At 47.0% G+C, this 20,548-nt stretch overlaps 1 protein-coding gene across 3 annotated transcripts in view; it reads left to right on the plus strand.

The window, feature by feature from the left end:
- The window catches only part of LOC149328699 (uncharacterized), a 340,147-nt gene that overhangs the window by 208,566 nt on the left and 111,033 nt on the right, over nt 1-20,548 (plus strand). The window lies entirely within an intron of this gene.

Below are 20,548 nucleotides of genomic sequence, written 5' to 3' on the forward strand. Positions count from 1 at the left end.
GTGCCTCCCTGGATTTTGATGTTTTGATGGGGCTGCAGTGTTGAGTTAGGGCAATGGCGGGCTCCTATTAATCAGCCCGGCAACTTGAGACGCGAACCAGTCTGATTGAAGTTTTCCTCCTTTCTACGGATGTTCTTCCATGCAATAAAGAAAAAAAAAGAGCCTTCGTGGCGGAGTTGTAGCATCTCCGCTTCAAATGCCAAAGGCCCTGGTTCGATACCCACTCTCGGCGCAGTTTCTTTTTAAGCAGTGACGCCGAAAGGCGGACAAATCTGCCGACACGGCTGCCGACGCGTCTGCTAACGACAGTATGAGGCATGCTTTCGCCTTAAAAAAAAAGAAACCACTGGAGCGCTACCACTTACACCGCAAGTTTCAGCAACCACAGTGAGCAGTACGTGTGTGCTACGCAGAGTGAAGACACCTATGATGAGCTGGAAACTGCTTTTTCGACATGAAGATGGCTTTGCGATCTATGAAATACTGCCTGTCCTGTCCCTGCTTCGGTGGCACGCTCTGATGGGTCTTCACGTTTACATTTCGCTTCGCTTGACACGACATATACTGTCGAATGATAGAGTATACTCTATAGAGTATAGGATGGAGTGTAGACTATAGAGTATAGAGTATACATTGCTCCGCCTGGGTTCCCGCGACGCGCAATGCGGATTCTGGGTAGGCACGGCACTTCCTTCCGCAGTCTTGGGCCAGTTTCGAAGCTTGTCCTTTTACAAGGCCCGGTGCCTCTGCATTGCCTGCCGCTAGTCACTAAAGGATTTTATTACTCAATCGGTTGATTTTATTCCTGCTGCGTCACGTAATCACACCTAAGGATGCCCCAGAGACCAACCCGCTTGCTTCGATTCATCATGCAATGTGATTCACACAACAGTGCCGCAGCTGCAGGATCGGCTCGTCACATCACTTGCGCTTTAAGGCCCAACTCGATCGACGCTTTTCGGCGCGCGTCCCGCGCGCTTGGGGGCCCACGCGTCGGCCAGAACAGGTCTGCGCATGCGCGACGCGTCGGACGCCGCCCAGCACACCCTCTCTCAACCGGCATGCCTTACCACCTCATCTCCCTTTCCCTCCTCCCACTCACTGCTGCGGACCGCATAGCCGACGCCGCGATCTTGGGAATTCGGGCACCAACAGCCATCGCTGTGAAAGAAACAAAGAAAGTTTAGGCTAGTGAAACGCTGCCGTCGGAACAAGGCACTCTCAAGCCAAAGCGTAAACATTCAAGGTTGCACGCGCATCAGTGTACGTGAGAAACTACGTAAAATGGAGGCAATAGTTCCCGGGAACGATGTACGTAATTTATAAAAAATAACGGAAAAGAATTTCAGGCACAGACACCCCAGATGCTTTAGTGCACAAAAAAAAACGAAGATGGGGAGCTCACTGATTTTCGACAGGCAGGAAGAAAGAGTAATAGCTGTGTTTAAAGAAACTATCGCGGATAGTAGAAGGTGTGATATATAAAACACCGGTTATTATGAACAAGCCTGTATTACGTTCACATGCTCTTTGTGTGTCCGTGTGTATTTGTGAGTGAAGACTCTGCCAAAGCCCGTGCAGTCACTAAATCTCTAGTCCATGGCTTCCAGACATTCATCTTCGCAAAAGTTCAGCACTTTTGAAGCCTGCGTACTTAAGAACGCGAGCCACTTAGCTAATCAGATACAGCGTGACTAGTGAACAAATTGGCGAAGGACAGGGTTAATTGGAGGGACATGGGAGAGGCATTTTACCTGCAGTGGGCGTAGTCAGGCTGATGATGATGATGACTGAACAGCTTGCACAAGCCAACGGGTCCATCGACCACACGCACTACCTGAAAAAAAAATCACAATGCGTCTTTTGCAGAACTGCTTCGCAACTCCGAAGAAAGCGGGAAGCCAAATCGCGCCTTCATCGCGTGTCGGAGTGCACTGCTCCTAACGCGCTGCGCTCAACTGCATTGACCCCGAAGTGTAAAAGATGGACCCGGAGAAAGAAACACTTCGGGTTATTGCGTTAGCGCAAATGGACCGAACAACGGCCGTGTCGACGGAAGATAACAAAGAAAGGGACGCGGGGGAAAAAAAAAGTGTCACTGGGCTCGATTTGAAGAAATTGCAGCGGTCGAACCCCGGTATATAAATAGAGTACAGTCTGTTGCCTCAGGGTGGTCGATGGCGCCACTGTACATAGAGCGGAGCTAGACAGAGCGCTAAAGGAAAAAAAAGGGGGGGGGGGGGGGGTAAGAAAGTAGCACCGTCGCCGACTTGGAGCTAAATTGCACTAAAGAATCGAGAAGAGTCGGTGACGATTCGTTCAATTCCTCCGGCGGCCGCGTTCTTTATTTGAGCACGCCATTGTTGGCGCTTGTCCGTGCTCTCACGAACACTAAGGTTCCTTGCGTGTGTCTTGATGAGATTGACACCAACAAGGGGGCGCTCCTGGTGAGCTCGTCGAGAAATAAAACTACAAACACGCGCCTCTAGCGAAAGGACCAAACCCTAAAATACTCGGAAAATGGCGCGAAAAGAAGTAAAACCGTCCGTCGTACGAACAGATACCAGAGGCGCCAGGAAGTCAGAAGGGCATTTGTGGTGACGTCAGCGTTCTTTGGCTCTTCCCCTCTCTTCGTCCTCTTTGTGTACAGACGAGCGTCGTCTCATAGCTCCAGGGCAAGAAAATGATGCCTGCTCCGGAGCCCTAAGCGGGATCCATGTCTTTTTTTTCTCCCCCTTAGAGGGAGAGCTCAGCAAACAACTGACGCACGCAATAAAACGGGCGAATGAGAAAATACAGAAGAAAAACGCGTGGACAGACGTACGCTGGACGCGCACGTACGCAGAGGAATGAATTTTGTATGTGCGATATAAACAGAACGATGAAGATACGAGCATTTATTTCGAAAGGCTTGTAGTGTTGACTGGGACCACACTGGCCTTAGTTCATGCATGAACTGGAAGTTGAAGCGAAGAGTTCCCAATACATGCGCATAGAGAACAACCGCAATCGGACACTGCGCTGCATACTGTATGTGTCGCGTTTTGTGGTCGCTAAGTGTAATGTACAAGCGCGTGCGCCATGAAAGGGAACATTGCAGTTGTCCGCATTCAACCGTTGATTACTCCATAAGTACAGGTGCAAAACATGTCAAAGTTATTCGCTTTTAGTAGCTTTTTCCGGACGGGTAATGTCCATGGCATATTTTGAAAATCAGTGAAGAAGTGTGAAGACTGTGATTGCGTCCACGTCAGTGGTTGCTTCCACTTCAGTGACGTCATGTTCTGAGATAACGTGAAGCGTGGCGCTGAACGCGGTTTATTTGCACTTTCTGGTGCTCCGTGCGTGAGAAAATTTTACGCCGTTAATAATTCTCCCCGGATAACAGGGGAAGATTTCCCGCAGGCTACTGTTCCGCTATCATACAGTAAATGTCGTTGTACTCGCGAATGGTGGAACAACCGATATCGATTTTCTGCACGGCTTTGCTAGCGTCAGACGCAGTTTAAGCTATATCGAAGTGGAATGTTCTACGACGAATTTTGTTCTGAAAACAGTCACAAAAATAGTTAATCCTTCTTCACTTAGGCCCGAACCACGTATGTGTGGTCGGTGACTGTCATCATAAAAGCATTTGACGAACTCTGGCCTTACCTCCTGGTGGGAGCAGATCTGCCTAATCAAGGACTCGTTCATTTACCGAGAAGTCACTTCGCTGTACACATGACAAAAGGCAGGGGTCCATGTACGACACCGGAGTCCAGCGTGCTACAAGCTGGCAAAGCAAAAAAAAGGTGAATTCATTCAGGCTAGCCCGACTCTCGGGGATCTCGCAGTAGTGGGTGCCGCAGGCCACAGGATCGCAGTCGAGTTTGACCACAACCTGTCTTAGAGCGTTTTGCGCAGCACCAGCAGTGAAGAATTTACGGCAAGTGTGGCGGAGCGGAAAATTCGTGATTTATGTTCTGCGACACGTTTAACCGGGTCATTTGACACACACTTGGCTCCCCGAGGGCCGGAGTGCTATCAAACTTTGTTGATGTAGTTGTATGTGTCACACGGTAAGGAATGTGTTTCGAGTTGCGTTGGATGTCTTTCAGTCTGGTTAACGTCCCGCCACTCTTTTATTTAATTTCTGTCTCTCTCACTTGCCAAAAGTGTGTGCCCTGACATACCGCCTTGAAAGACGAGGGGGGGGGGGGGGCGAGGGGGTTGCAGCCAAGCTGGCAACGGTTCGCATGAACGGCCCGTGGCCTCCATTTTCTGTTCAATTTACTTATGTCCTTTTCTATCTTGCAATGCTTGGCTCCCTGCGTTGGAGTCGTAAATTTCGGACGAAGCAAGACGATTGCTTCGAAAAGGTTAACAGCGCGGAACGGCCTCACCCACAAGCACTTGCGGCGAAAGTGTCCGTTCCACTTCTTCTTTCATTGCTTCTGCGTTTCCGTTTCTTCCTTGCTTTTGGTGGCTTGAGACATCGCGGAAATGGTAACGATACTTGGTGGATGCCAGCTTCAAGGATAGAACTGCGTAGCTAATAGGCCGTTACTTGAATCCATTGTCAGTGGCTTCTAGCTGGCCATCTTTTTGTTGCTGCTTCAGCGTTGGCTGGAATTCTTGTGCTTTTTGACCAACCCTGGCCAAGAATATGGCAGAAAGAAGGCATGGAATGGACGTTCCTTGAGGTCAGCTAAGTCGTTGACCGAAGCGGTTGAGGAACGACAAGGGATGTCCGGCGAAAAGGGCTGAATGATGATAGACACAGTTTGTTGTGCAATTTTTGTTGAGAGGCGCAGGATGACACGCCATACTTCATGAAATGGCCCTCATTGAAGGAAGGAAGATCGCCCATTTCTGAGCAGGATGAATCGCTGGGTCGAAGACCGATTCAGTGCAGCAGATTTTTCCTTTACTCATTGGATGCTGCGTGAACGAGGTGTACACTGGACCGCAGAAGCTTTTCTTGCTTGTTTCAGGAACAAACTTGGGAAAACTTGTGTTGTGCGGAAGTGCGGCTCACGACTTATTGTCGGAGAGTCTAACATTTGCTAACGTGTCGTGGCTGACCCTTCATCGGGTTTAATGACTGACAAAAGACTTTAGGTAAAAGAAGGTTGGCCGCTGCCGCCCGGTATCGGCGACATCGACCACGATTCCATTTCTCGCAACAGTCAGGGTAACTGTCGTGGGTTATGTTGCAGTCATAGATTTATATGGGCCGCCTTAAACCATCACCGGATTATTGGCTCACCACGAATTCTCCGGCAGTACAATACGCCGTGACCGACCAATTCTTGCACACTACGGGCAACTCTACCGTGCGGCTGTCTAAATAATGCCGTTCTCTTTCTTCTCTCCCTCGTTCCTTTGTTTCTTTCTTCGCTTATTTCATTCCTTCGTTTGTTCGTTTCTACCGTGTTTCTTCCTTCCTACCTCTCCTCGATTCTTTCTTTCTTTCTTTCTTTCTTTCTTTCTTTCTTTCTTTCTTTCTTTCTTTCTTTCTTTCTTTCTTTCTTTCTTTCTTTCTTTCTTTCTTTCTTCCTTTCTTCCTTTCTTTCTTTCTTTCTTTCTTTCTTTCTTTCTTTCTTTCCTTCTTTCTTTCTTTCTTTCTTTCTCTCTCTCTCTCCCTCTCTCTCTTTCTTTCTTTCTTACTATCTTTTTTCTTCCTTCCTTTCCTTCTTTCTTTCTTTCTTTCTTTCTTTCTTTCTTTTTCTCTCTTTCTTTCTTCCTTCCTTTCTTTCTTCCTTTCCTTCTTTCCTGCTCTCTTTCTTTCATTCCTCCTCTCTTTCTTTTCTCTCTTTTTTTCTTTCTTTCTTTCTTTCTTTCTTCTTTTCTTTTCCTTTATTTCTTCATTTTTCTTTCTTTCTTCCTCGCTTCCTTCCTTCTTTCTTTCCTTCCTTTCTTTGTTTCTTTCTTTTTCTTTCTTTCCTTCTTTCTCTTTCATTCTTTCTTTTTCCTTCCTTGCTTGCTTCCTTTCTTTCTCTCTTCCCTTCTTCCTTTCTTTCTTTCCTTACCCCAATTTTTTATTTCGGTTTCCTCTCTTCCGTCCTTTCGTTTCTCATCGTTTCTATTTTTCCTTTGTTCACGCATTTATTAGTCGTCTTAAAGCCTCCAAATATTTACTGTCTCCATCAATTGTGTTGCAAATAGTGCCTCGACAGACATTTATTCCTTCTCCGTAATGAGCGCGTGACTACTTACTTGTATAAACTGTGAGCGGCGGGTTCTATTCACAGTTTTGAACAAGCGCTCACATTGTTTACCCGAAAGTTACAAAAGTCACTCGCGCGGATCGACTCTCGCACAATATTTATGCTGTGCCACGTGGGGGAAGAGAGTTGTAAATTGCGAATAGTGTTTCCGTATCATTGCCATTAGATGTGTCCTCTTATTTGCTTTTTTCCAACAAGGGAGATTTCATTCCAGCTCACTCTTCGTGGTGCTGTTGGTACAGTATAAGCAACTGTCTTTGTTGTCAGCGGAAGAAAACTGTTTTTCAGGACACGCGTGTTTTTCATTTGTATATGAGAGTGTTTTTTAGTGCGGATGATGAACATCTGTCGTCGCATATTTACTTTCCTTTCAAAACAGCCGCTATCTTTCAGCGGCATAATTGCGTGATGCATTTTCTGTGTTTTGAATCCATTCCGAAAACGGATAAGTAATGACCAACCCTAATGACTTCGCGGGCGGTCGCTCCTGAAATGAAAGTAGGCGGGATTTTTATCGCTCACAAAGCAGCCGGTGTCGGAAGTGCTGTTGATGTACGGCCATAGAGCGGGGTTCCATGCTTTCTGCTCAGTAGATGGCAAAAATGGTCGTCGTCAGAAATCGAAGAGTCAATGCTGCACTTGGACTGAAGATAGCGTGAGTTTATTTTGGGCTTCCTGCGTGATGAAAGTCCGAATACAAGCTCAGTTACATAGGGGCGGAGAACCGATTTCACATTTCCTTTCCATCCTGCTTTGTTAATGTAGATTAACATTAAGCGTATAATACTTGCTCATGAGAAACTAGCATGTCGGAACACAAGGAAAAGAAGGTGACTAAAGCAGGTTGTAAACATTCTTCCAGCAAAAATTCTGAGTAGGTGACTCGTGTTTCCTATGACTGACGTAAGATGTCGAGCCAGGATTCAGCATCGTCATTATCATCATGGTGATAAGCAGCAGCAGCTGGTTGGTTGACGAAGAGCCTTACTGTCGACGCCCACTGCAGGGCAAAGGCCTCTCCCATGGCTCTCCAATTAACCCTGTCCTTCGGCAGCTGCGGTCATGGTGCTCCCGCAAACTTCTTAATCTCATCCGTCCAACTAACTTTCTGCCGCCTCCTCCTACGCTAGCCTTCTCTTGGAATCCACTCCGTTACCATTAAGGACCAGCGGTTATCGTGCCTTCTCATTACATGCCCTGCCCAAGCCCATTTCTTCCTTTTTATTTCGACTAGGATATCATTAACCTGTGTTTTTTTCAGGGATTCATCTTGCTCTTTTCTTGTCTTGTAACTTTAGACCAATCATTTTTCTTTCCATAGCTCGCTGTGTTTTCATCAATTTAAGCTGAACCCTTTTTGTTAGCCTCCACGTTTCTGCCACATAAATGATAAAGCCTCTATTATTTTTGCCCCATAGGAGGGTATCGGTAAGATGGAGCTGTTATATTCTTTTCTCTTGAGGGATATTGGTGAACTGCCATTCATGATCTGAGAGATGCTGCCATATGTGCTCTACCCCATTCTTCTCGTTCTTTCCCTTTCATGATCCGGATCAGCTATGACTACCTCGCTTAAATACACATATTTTATCACTACTTTCAGCACCGCGCCATCAATTGAGAACTGCTGTTGATGATGATGATGATGTCCTCGGGCTGAATGGCACATACCCAAGGCGGGGGATTGGTGTTACCTTCCGAGACTGTTGAACGTTATCTTCATTCTCTTCATATTAATTTTCAGACCCACCGTTCGGCTTTGCCTGTCTAAGTCATAGATTATGCTTTACAGTTTATCTCCTGACTGACTTCGCAATACAATGCCATCAGCGAATCGCAGATTACTTAGATAACCTCCATTAACTCTTATCCCCAGCTGTTCCCAATCCAGACCTCTAAATATCTCCTGTATACTAGCGGTGAATACCATTGGAGATATTGTTTCTCCTTGCCTCACACCTTTCCTTATTTGAACCAGGATTTACGCTTTGCTAAAGAATGCAACTGCAAAAAATCTTCTTTCTTTTGAGGACACTGAATGGCACAGTTAAGCAGAAACGGAAACAGGAAGATAAACACAGTCCCCTTTACCGCATTATTTTTGTTTGTTGAAACACTTGCTTGACCTAATGACCTTACCACCAAGAGCTTTCCAGTTGCAGGTAAAGCTGGTGCCTTCACAATAAACTATGAATTTCTTACCGAAAAAAGAATTCACAGGCATTTGTGGTGTTATCATTCATTAATTTCATTTATTTATACTGTCAGCCCAGGCAACGGCCTATAACAGGAGTGGTTAATGAGGTATAAAAAATAGCAATGACACAAACATTGAAACGGGCAAAAAATTCGGTACATAAAGCGTTCACCACTTATACAAAAATAAAACTCTGACATATATTTCATGTAGACGATAAAACATCGCGCATCTTATCTAAGAATGCCCTAAGTGATTGTGAAGTGACAAGAGAGTTTGGGAGCATATTCCATTCCTTAATGGTTCTTGGGAAAAACTAAAGCAACCATTTCGCACAGTGGGCATTGGTATGTACAAGCTGTGACGATGGCGTGATAATTCTCCAGTTTTAATTTCGAAGTACTTTGAGTGGTTTATTTTCAAGCTGCGATTAATAATCTGGATAAGAAACTTGAGCCTCTCACATTTGGTTCTAAAATTGAGCGCTTCCAAATCAGTACGTTTACACAAAGACGTTGGGGAATCAGAATGTCGGTACCTATTAAATATAAACCTAGCACCGAGACGCTGAATTCTTTCCAGCTTAGAGCAATTGATTGCAGTGTGGGGGTCCCAAACAATTTTTCCGTATTCGAGGATGGGCCTTATCAATTCTTAAAAACTAGACATTTTATTAAATTGGTTGCACTATGCATATTTCGTCTGAGGCTTCACAGTGCTTTTGGGGCCTTGGGACATGTATTATCTATGCGTGAATTCCAACGTAAGTCAGAAGTAAGTGTTAATCCAAGGTATTTGTATTTATTGACTCTGGTTATTTTTCTATCGTCGATGCTATAACTAAAATCCGTCATAAGATTCATAAAATTGGAGCTCCAGAGAGGATAAAAACTGCAAAAGACTCTTAAGCACCGCCTTAAGGGTGTGATGCGATAGTGTTAATGGGTAAATGCCTATATATGTGGAATTGGTGCAGCGGTTAAGCGGTGAGCCACTGCCCTGCGATGGCAGGTTCTGCCACTGGTTGGGCTCATGCGACCAAGATTGCACTTCCCGACCAACCTCTCGCGACCACTCACTAATTTAACTGCCACCTGTGGGCCATTTGCTGACTGTCCGGTGGCCGGGTGACCACCTGCCACGGTGGGCAGGCTGTGATGGCACCACAAGTTCACGGGACCTAGTTGGATGTTGGGCCAGCTGCTTTTTCGCTCATAACGCCACCGACGACGACGATGACACCGCCGATGACGCCGGATTTTCTGCAGAAAGGGAGTTTTAACGCTGTCGCGTTAGAAGGGTTTGCTATGCTTTAAGTTACACACGGCAGCGGCATGGATTAATATCCAGAATCGATAAGGTTAATATCGGCAGTTTGGCTTACATATGCGAGACCGAAAGCATTTCGAGAAATGGCAAGTGCTTCCGGAGCGTCCCGGGTCCGTATTCCATAACTGTCCATTTGTCCATACCCGAGACCTTCAAGCGTGCTCTTTTTCCTTTTTTCCCCTTTGTTCTTCTCCCCGCGTGTAGGGTAGCCAACTGGGCATCGCCTGGTTAACCTCCCTGCCTTTCTGTCCTTTTCTCTCTCTCTCTCTCTTCAAGCGTCTCTGTGAAGCGACCCAACTATTGCGTGTTTGGACACCGGGCTTCCCCACTGGCTTCGACTGGCTGCCAGTGGTGAAGTCGGGTCGCCAACCACCCAATGGTCGGGTGCTTGAAATGAAATGTCGGGTGCTTGAAACCACCCAATGGTCTCTTCCTACTGGTGCTTGAAAGGCGCTGGTATATCTCAGCGAACAATAACAGAGGGGCGAAATAGAGAAATGGACCACGTATAGTTCTGAGATACGGCCCCTCGTTTCAACTGATTAGTCGTAGAGAGATGCGGGCGTGTTTGTATTTCCAGCAGGTGTTTTTACGGCCTATGGAGGAGAATGAGGAACAGCATGAAGTAAGTCTGAGAATTCTAGACCAATTTCATGGATGAAGCTTTGGCAAATAGCCTTGAAATCCGCCTGAAGTTTCTCAAGCGTAACAGCCCAAGTCCTGGTCCGCAGGTTCAAGCAAACAGCACATAGGACGTCAGACCCGCTATCTTTCCTACTCGCTTATTCTCGGACCAGTTAGAACCCGACTACCAGTGAACATTCTTCGAAGCGTACGACATTAACGACATTAGACGTATTCAGTCCATCTCGAATCGACGCAAGTCACTGCCCTTTCGCATCGCTGGTCAACCCCTGCCGCCAGACGCGCCCACGGCGCCGACCGGCAGCTTCTCTTGTTCTATGAGACGCGTTCCGAGCAGCCAACTATCCTACGGGACGGATCGATTGGCAAGGCGCTAGGTCGGCCGGCTGCCTAGTGGCGTTTTTATGTTTCGTGAGAATAGAACAGCCGCTTGCGGGGAGAGAGTTGGGAACGTTCAGCCTGAGACCGCTGAGCAAATTTAGAGCCGAAAATGGAGGCGGAGTTCCCAAGCTGGAAGAAAGAAGTACAGAGTACGAAACGCAATGATGGCCGCGCAAAGTTTCCTGGATGTATAGAGGCATGAAGACACGAACCCAAAGACAACGCGCTTAAAAAGCGAGCAGTTTTCTCATCGAAAGCATTTCTCGAGGCCAGTAATAGACTTTTGGATGCTATACTGTACTTCAGGACAGCTTTCTTTGGCACTGCAGAAGAAGCTACGGGATGACGACTTCAACAAGCATATATTCTCACACGCTGAAAAGCTAACCACACAAACGTTGAAAATGAGGGCTCGCGTTCATATGTTTTGATCCAGTCCCAGAGATGGTTGTCCCCGATTGAAGATTGACCACATTTTTATGCACAGTAGGAGGACAGTTCGGCGAATGCACCGTTTCTGCTTCTGTGCCGCCTTTTTTAGCCATGGCGTTTCACAGCTCTTCTCATTGCGATACCATATTGTCACCATTTCTGTCGCTTATTGTCCTACTGCGACTATGCCTGATTGTTTTCTTTGCCACAGATGCGAACTGATCAGTAGTTACATCGCCTTTGCTTAATACCTTGACATCACCCTTGCGTCGCCTTTGCTTAACACGGTGCCGCGCTTAACATAACCTAATAATGCTAACTACTTACGCACTGCGTTGCAGATAGTATTGCGCGTTGCAGTTGTGTTGGATATTATGGGAAACAATTGTAGCTGTGAGGTACCAACCTCTCCTGACACGCTTAGGGGAAAAACAAAACTGAGTGTGGTCAGTCAGAGATTTGGGGGTCAAGTATTTTGTTCAGTGGCCATCAATTATTATGCAGCCATTCAAGGTTCACACTTTGACGTCATAACGTCATACAACTACATTCTCACCAATCACGATTCGTGTTTTTCGGGACAGTGATCTTTTGTTTTCTTCGTGTGATAATGCTGCATGCCTTCCTTCAACATTCTGCACTCTTTGATGCTGAAGGAAAACTAGGATGTACATGCGTTTGATGTGCAGTCTTAAAAGCAGTATATCCGTATCTATGTATTCACTGCGCACGTGGTGAAACTAGCACAGTTTTAGGTAGTCGCTTTTTCTCAATATGCAGGGAAGGGCAGCTGTGCTTTCGATCTCTTTGTGTTCCCATTACTTCGCTGTCAGATGGTCATGACCACACCGTGCTTTAATAAGCCCTGATCGATCCGTCCAGTATTTGTATACCTGGACAGATGGCGATAGGAAAACGGACGAAGCGTCCACTTGGTGGATACAGTGCGCTGTATTGGTGTCGTCTTGAACAGATGATAGGGAGCTATTGGCAACGTTGTATGCCCAATAGACAGAAACGAATGTACCGCTGCGGTAACGACCTTTTAGACGTCGTTTTAGGGCCACCCCGTTAGTCATTTATAGCTGCTGTCGACCCTACCCATTGTGTAGCACTTACTGTTTGGCGAGTTGATTGGACATTTATTTACGAAAAGGCGCCAAAATGTGGACTGCAGATGGAGAAGAGCACACTACCACGGCCGCTCAATGGAGGCGCACTTGGTGCGGCCCGCCGCGTCGCGCCTCAATGGCTGGGGAAGCGCGTATTGGGAGAAGTTGAAGTTTCCGCCGCTATTCTCCGCGGGGGCGCCACCACTCCGTGACAAGCCGCCGACGCGGAAGGAGTGCGCCGGCTGTGTTGGCGTGTGTTTTCGCTGTAACTGCTCTGCATGACCGCGTGGTTCTGCTAATTCTGCGTGCTTTTCATCGGTGCCTGTGTCAACACCGTCCTAAGCGCATGCGACACCATGCCACGCAACTGTTGCTTGCCGCTGTGCACCACAAACGCAAGAAAAGATCCGAAGATCGGTTACCATGAGTTCCCGCAGAAGCAGCAAGCTATGCAACATAGTGGTTTCAGCCCTTCATCCCTATTTTGAGCAATGTCCGGAGTTGATTTGCGAGAGAAGACCGCAGTCACACCGAGGACCTCTGCAAAGCCTTTCCAGCCAAACTAATGCGACCACTGCTGACCGATTTGGTAGAAAACATCAATCTCAGGTGGAAAAAATCATACTTGCTCATAAACCGCTTTCGAGGAAAGTTCTTCGCTTGTAAAATGGGCTTGAATTCCTTCGGTGCATCACGTGGCTTCAAAATAAAACGAAAAACATTGGCTGAGCCTGCTGGCGTCTGGTTGAACTGGCTGTCTTTTGTTGTTTCTTTTGCAACTGTTTGTGTCAGCAGTATATTTACGATGGTAATCCGAAAAGTGAGGTCTCCAAAGGGCTGCGGCCGCAGGGAAACTATATGCGTGGCTGCTCGCTATACTGCTGTGTTCATTGTTCCCCGTCTTCCAAACAAGCCACGACTCAGCGCGAAAGGGACTGGCCCGGCAACCATTTGAAATGGAGCTCCCGTTCGTCACTACCGCCAGGAGCGAGGTTCACGCAAATGGCGTGCAACCAATCGAAAATTATCGCCAGTTGACGGAAGTGTACGGAGAGTCTTGCATGGATGTTAAAAATTTCCCCAAGTGGTGTAGGAAGTTCGCAGCTGGTCGCACTTAAATTTACGACGAAGAAAGAAGCGGGAGGCCGTCAATTTTGGATGAAATAGTCGCGAAGGTCGAAGAAATGATGCAGCAATAACAAAGGATCATAATCGATGAACTCTGCATTTTGGTTCCTGGCGTTTCTAGAAGCACTATTCATAGGAGTTTAACAGCAAAGTTGAAAAATCGGAAGCTGTGCGCAAGACAGGTTGCGCGAATGCTCACAGACGACCATCAACAACAATGCCTTGACTCGTCCCGCGAATTTCTTCCGCGTTCTGGAGATGAAACGGAGATATTTGCATTCTATTGTTACGGGTGATGAAACCTAGACATTCCACTTCACGCCTGAGACCAAACAAGAACCACGTGAGTGGCGGCGCTCATCTTCGCCCAAGCCGCGAAAATTCAAGCCAACGCAGTCTGCCGGCAAAGTCATGGCAACTGTGTTTTGGGATCGAAAATGGGTATTGCTGGTATAGACTTCTTGGCTCCTGACACCACAGTAAACGCGGACAGTTATTGTGAGACCCTTTAAAAACTCAGAGGGGCGATTCAAAATCGCAGAAGAGGAACAACGCTCGCCCCCACGTTGCCTGTCAAACCATCGCTCTCCTAGAACAGTTTGCATAGGACGTCATCAGCCGCTCGCCCTACAGTCCGGACTTGGCACTAATTGACTACCACTTCTTTCCAAAGCTAAAAGAACACCACGCTGCAAGGCGCTTCACTGATGATGACGAAGTGAAAGATGCGGTCAAACGCTTCCTCAGCGGCATAGCGGCGAGCTGGTATGACATGGGCATACAAAAACTGCCCCAGCCTCTGTAAAAATGCATAGACCCCAACGGCGATTATGTGGAAAAGTAGAATAATGGTGTCCCTTTTAAGTGATTTGTAATTTGCTTAAAATAAAGATATCTTTCGATTTATAAAGAAACTGCAGTCCTTAATTTTGGGATGACCCTCGTACGGGGTGGTACACACTTGAAACTATTTCCAGCGAAAACGGAGCAACAGGCTGAACTATAATGCTGAACGTTACGACCTAAAACCTAAGTTTACAAAAAGTGCATGTTGAATAAGTGGCCCGAAACCTTGTCCCGAGTTCAAGATTGTAATATGTAATAAGTTATTACAGTGTTTGAAACGCCCGTCACTGAATGGGTGACCGCTCGGCGAAGCGCACTTCTGCCTCGATTTTCGCTGTAAAAGCACGTGCGATTTGGAAAAGGGCAGTGATCGTGACATGCCGCTATCAGGCTATCAATAGCAAACTTGCACGTGGCATCACCATAATGTGTGAAACGCAGCGCCTACAGCGCGGACGCCTCAACGAAAGCACTGCCTTGGCCGCTGCGCACAGCTCTCCGCCCGGACTCGTCCCGGAGCGGTGGCGCCGCAGCGGTGGCGATGAGAACTAGGCGCAATACGGCTCTTTCGGGCGACGCGACGGGCCGCACCCAGCGCGCTCTCCATTGAGCGGCCGTGACACTACACGCACACGTAGGCGCACTAACAACGAATAGTTCGTTTCTTATTGCACAGAACAAATAACTGCGGGCAAGCGGCAGAATCCAGTAAATATCTACCGTCATGCGCAACACCCAAAAAAGACGGCGGTACAGTACCATTTTTCCGTTAATGCCCTGAGGCTAAGACATGCCAGCTCTTAGTGACTCCCATACAAACTGTCAATTAAACCTCTAGCTTTAGAAGAACAATATAAAGTACTTTATTTACTCAACTAACATGCTTCTGGCAGTGTTTGCTCTGAGATATCTGCCTTTCTGTCGTTGTTCACTTTTGCACACATAGTCCGAAGACGCTTCCAAGCGGAAAATTAAGGTCTGGAGCTAGACCGGTTTTCCACGTTCTTGAGATTGTGGGGTATGCTATGAATACACAGATCCACTGCAAACGTTGTTCTAGAAGTGCCCGTTTGAACAGGATGTACATTTGTAGGTTCCTTGAGCTTTCCGAGCTTCTTTTTTTTTGTGAGATATGTGATGACACAGTAAGGATAGTCCGCCTCACTGAGGCGACGGATCTGATGTTGGTAAGTGCTTTGCAGGCGATGTACACATGACTTGCGAGCTTGTTAGACAAGACTGTACGCGGCCTCTGTTTATTATTTTAGAGTGGCATGAATGTAAAGAAAGGTTGGGTTTGCTGGCTCTTGGCTGGAAACCCCAGCAAACCAAAAATTATTAGACATGAATTTCTAATTCCGAAAACCTTAAACAATTATCGGCCGGGATTTCTTAATACAATATTAAGAGAGACAAAACAGTTTTAAATACTGGCAACACTAATGAAGACTGCTTTTCAAATTCTGGTCTGTCACGATCTTTTAAAAACACTGATAAGTCATCAGCAAATATGAAGGCCTACAATGCGTTTGTCTCTGCTAAACACTATTTCAACATGTATTTTGACTCTAAGACGACGTCTACCTAAACGGGGGCTATACATAAACTATACACATACAATTCTATAGGAAGATGTGATCGTTCCGTTCCATCTGCGTAGATTTTAAGTCCATTTGCAATAGCTCCAAAAATGAGCCCGCAGCTATGCCAGACGCATTCTGGAAGGGAACCGCTCTAAGTGCATCAGTTCAGTCAGCGACGTGTTCCATCAAACCGTTTTGTGATATTAAAAAAGACAAGTCTTCGACGGCCACAGGGAATTATATATTTTTTTTTGGCGTCATTCTGTGTTATTTCACTACTTCTTCGAAATTCTTCGCTCGAAACGTGTTCTCAATTAATAGTTTGCTCAGATGTTGCAGAATAAATAAAAAAAACTGCTTTGGCCGTGACCCATTTTTGGAACTATGAGCCGGAACGCGCTCTTAGGTTTACGAGTTTTTTATCTCAAGAAGACGTCGAGGCTCAAAGAGCACGTACGGTGAATGCGATTTATACGTCACAGTATGTGTTAGCTTTAGTGTTAACCCTGGACGTAGCAGCCGGTGCCGCTAACGGGTTTAGACGTGCGAACGAGTGGCGACATCGAGTCGGTCAAACACCGTGTGACACGCATTACCCCCACCCCCCACTCGTTGTGTTCCAGCGTCTCTTCGCCTTTCGTCTCCCACTTTCCCTCTCCCTCTACTTCCCTGCACGCAAAGGGTGAATTTTTCTCTCTCCACTTTTCCATCTGACATCCTAGGCTATAGACGAGCGGATGGAGACACATTTTTCCGATACATCGGCTCTAATGTTAACGCATTGAAAAAACAAAATGCCCCTATAAAAGTAGGCCGCTCGCATGAAGTCAGAGAAGTGGCTGATGAGCTGTGGTACAAATTTACGAAACTAGACTTGGTCATGAAGAGAGAAAGGGGGCGGCAACTGTCTTGCTCTATGTGGACATCTGAACCCGCACCCTCAGGAAAGAGATGAAGGAGTGAGAAAGGGGCAGAGGGAAAGAAGCCCAGGGGAGGGCAGGCTATTTGCGCGCTAGACAGATGTCTACACCCTTCCTGTATATAACTCCGACAGATAGATGCAAATGCCAGCCTCTTCGTTGCAAAGGTCAACCCATATTAAATATAGGTTCACCGCTATAGCTGAATTCGCAGAGATGGTATATTCCTGTGTTGTTCCGTTGTACAAATAGTACACCTTTCGCGAGTGCTCTGACTTAGCGCATGTCGTAAACAAAAAGCAAATGCTTTCCTTAGATGCGGATATATTTTATAAGTATCCGGGTTTTTGCATTCATTCGCTGCAATGTCATTCCAAAATGTGAAATATCATCTGGTGCCGCTCACTGAAAAATTGTCAGCCTGTGCAACTTTGCTTTACCTCTTGTCCGCTGCCCAAACAAGCGGATAGAGTGAACTGCAGCGCGCAGCGTCTGTAGACACTTCTCTTCTTTTTTCTTTCTCTTTTCGTGTTTATGGCGCTCAGAGCTAGCACTGCAAGTCTCCGATGCGTGACACTATGTGATCGTTTCATTCGTTCCAACATTCCGTGGTCAGGCACGCTAGAGGGAACACCGACGACTCATTTTTAAGGCGCGGTCTCTGACGCGCGGACATGATCGACAAGTGCAGAGCGGGGAGCGCCTAAAAAGGGCAATGTGCGAGGAGAACAGGGAGAAGAAGGGGAAAACTAGTCGGAACGGGGAACTGGAAAGTCCCTAGCAGTGCTATGGGGAAGAGGCAAGGGAAACGGGGAAAGAATGACTGGGAAAAGAAGGGTGACGGCAGCGCTAACCGGCCCACTCATATGCACCAGCCTGGCTCCCAGACGTATTGATTCTCCGCCCCCCTCCACTGCCTCGCTCCCGGGGCTTGCTGGCCCGTGTCTGCGTGTGTCCACACCGCGTGAGAATAGCAACAGCCGGAGGAAGAGGGCGAGGGTTGAGGGAAGCGGAGCGTGGGAGAAAGCCAGTCGTGCACCACTGCCCAACAGAATTGCATAGGCGTGTATATACGCAGTCTCGAACCAGTCGCATTAGCCAGAGTGGAGGCTGGGATCGAAGTTGACTTTGCAAAACTGCGTGTCATCGTGCTGCTGTTGTGTGTGCTATGGTGTTTTAATGGAGAATGAAAACAACTTCCTTCAATTTTAGTTCTTTATCAGGTTGGATTGTTTGCTTTTTGTCGCTGCATTCACGTTCGTTCGTTCAGTAGCAAAATAGGTGCTTCTTGCGAGAGTTCGGAGTCGATAATGCAATGCTTTGTCCTTCACCCGGGAGACAGAGTTCAAACTCGAGCGCGACATTGATCATGGCGCCAGCAACATAGCACACCATGTGATCGCTTTGCTGAACGGATTGGGGTTTGTTCTATCCTTCTAAATCAGTAAAAAAAAACATTACTGGATATTATTGCATTAGTGGATATACGAATGGCTCGTATGACGTTCGTTTTGAAACGGGGCTGTTGCTGGCGTCTGATGGCTGCATCCGCTCTTCATTTCCTTCAGCCTTTGCAACTTATAAAAGCTACATTGTCAATAAAAGCAGCGCATTTGTATCTCATAAAGCTTTAATCAATCAGGATAAATCAAGTTCACTTTATGCTAACTCTCCCTTGAAAGTGCAACTAGCTTTTCCTGCTTCTGCGATGCAGTAGCAGGCTAGAAAAACGCTACTATGACAAGTAGCATTCTACATTCGATTTGTGCGCACGTGTGCTGAAAGCGTCGAGCAAGCTGAAGCAAATGCTTTGCACGTGTCCCCGACTCTCCAAACAAGTACGTGTCCTGCTTATTTCTCAACGGTCAACGTGGTAACCGACACTGCCAACTGACGGAGGTATACGCGCTCGTTTAAAAGGGGAAAGTTTGGAAACAATACTCCCGCACGGGATCGGCGCACTTTAAAGCCCACGTGCCTAGATCGACCTCAAAGGGTCTATTTTGGGCTGGTCAACAAAGCGGGCCCAAGTTTCCTCGCGCCATAACTGCCGCAGCCGTGTGGCTGTTCTTGTATTCGCTCAGTCGACGGGCTACCACGCGGCATTGATATCTCAATACACCCGGCTTGCTGAAAACACACGCTTGTAAGCCGATCATGGACATGTTACAAATTTTTGTAGCATTTCTTTTGTCTCAAGGTGAGAAAGAAATTCGGATAAATACTTAATAACGTCGAAACTTGGGCTTCTCGGTTAATACTTTGCGAGGCTGTACAGCATCCGAAAAACAAGACACCGATACAGTAGCGGACGCATGCAGCGTTAACTTCCGACCACTTCCAAACCATGAACTGAGCGTACACTCTTATCCTTCTTTATTCGTCCGTCTCTGGCTATTCTTTTGTCTCCGCCACTTGGGTGAACTGCTTCTTATCTTTAGTGCTACGTTAACACTTAGTAAGGAGGAGTGACTGCTGCTGTCTACAATGATGGCCTCCATTCAATAAATAGAAATAAACAATTCACTTCATACTCCTCATATGGTCTGTGTTCAAGTGCCACCCATCAGTATACCCTTCTACAGAAAGCGTGAATGTAACGGCGTTGAAGTCACAAGTTCCTGGCCGGCGAAGTTTTGGTACATATAAAATTTCTCGGAGGGTCCGGAGGGCCACTGTCTTGCAGTTCTTTCTATGGAGCGTCCTTATAAAATGAAAAACAAAACAAAAAAACAACAAAACTGAGCGAAGACAACAAGACATATTAAGCTTTCAAAAATTGGCCGCGGTGGCTCAGTGATTATGGCGCTCGGCTGCTGACCCGAAAGACGCGGGTTCGGTCCCGGCCACGGCGGTCGAATTTCGGTGGAGGCGAAATTCTAGAGGCCTGTGTAGTGTGCGACGTCAGTGCACGAACCCCAGGTGGTCGAAATTTCCGGAGCCCTTCACTACGGCGTTCCTCATAGTCTGAGTCGCTTTGGGACGCTAAACCGCCAAAACTAAACTAAACATTAAGCTTTCAAATGCGCAGCCTCTATCTACACTGTGCACGTAAGAAGGTCAGACTCCCTAATAGTAATTCTCATAGCAACTTACTCTAATAGTTCCTATGATAACTAACAGCACAGCGCACTAACGCGGCCACGCGTCCTGGGATACAGCATGTAACTATGAAGCCCTGCAGCTGCGATCAATACCGTCGAAAAGAAACACAAGTCAGCGAAGGAATGTGGGTCAACGAGACGAAGAATCCGGAGCGCGCAGGAACCTACATACACATTAGGGCCAAAGTACTTGCATAAGCATGCCGTTGGCTCCTTCTATTTCGAGCGAAATTGGCCTGCGGTCGCCGACTGGCGAACAGCGATGTTCATTGCTCGGCAGTCGTGGGCAGTCGCCGGAAGCCCATGTGTGTTTCAGTCGGGAAACCACGACGGGCTTCGGTTCGCTGCCGACTATAACAATTAGCAAGGCTAAACACAATACCATTACACGTTTGCTTGCTTTGAATAGCCTCACGTGGACACGTGCTTCCCCACTCACCTGCCAAGGGGGAGACTTCCGTTCGGTATAGGAAGTATATCTATAACGGTAAGTGGTAGGCGGAGGAGAACAACTTCATTTGAGGCCACTACTTAGGCCCCGTGTAAAGGAGCGCTCGTCTCGAGAATGAACGTTGGTGATGCGCAAACTGCCAATGCAGATAAGCACTGCAAGATAAGGTGAGGGGTATGGAAAGAAAAAAAGGAAAAGAAAATAACAG

The sequence above is a fragment of the Amblyomma mixtum genome, chromosome 9, assembly GCF_055824585.1.
Source record: "Amblyomma mixtum isolate Tamu chromosome 9, ASM5582458v1, whole genome shotgun sequence".
Classification (NCBI taxonomy): Eukaryota; Metazoa; Arthropoda; class Arachnida; order Ixodida; family Ixodidae; genus Amblyomma; species Amblyomma mixtum.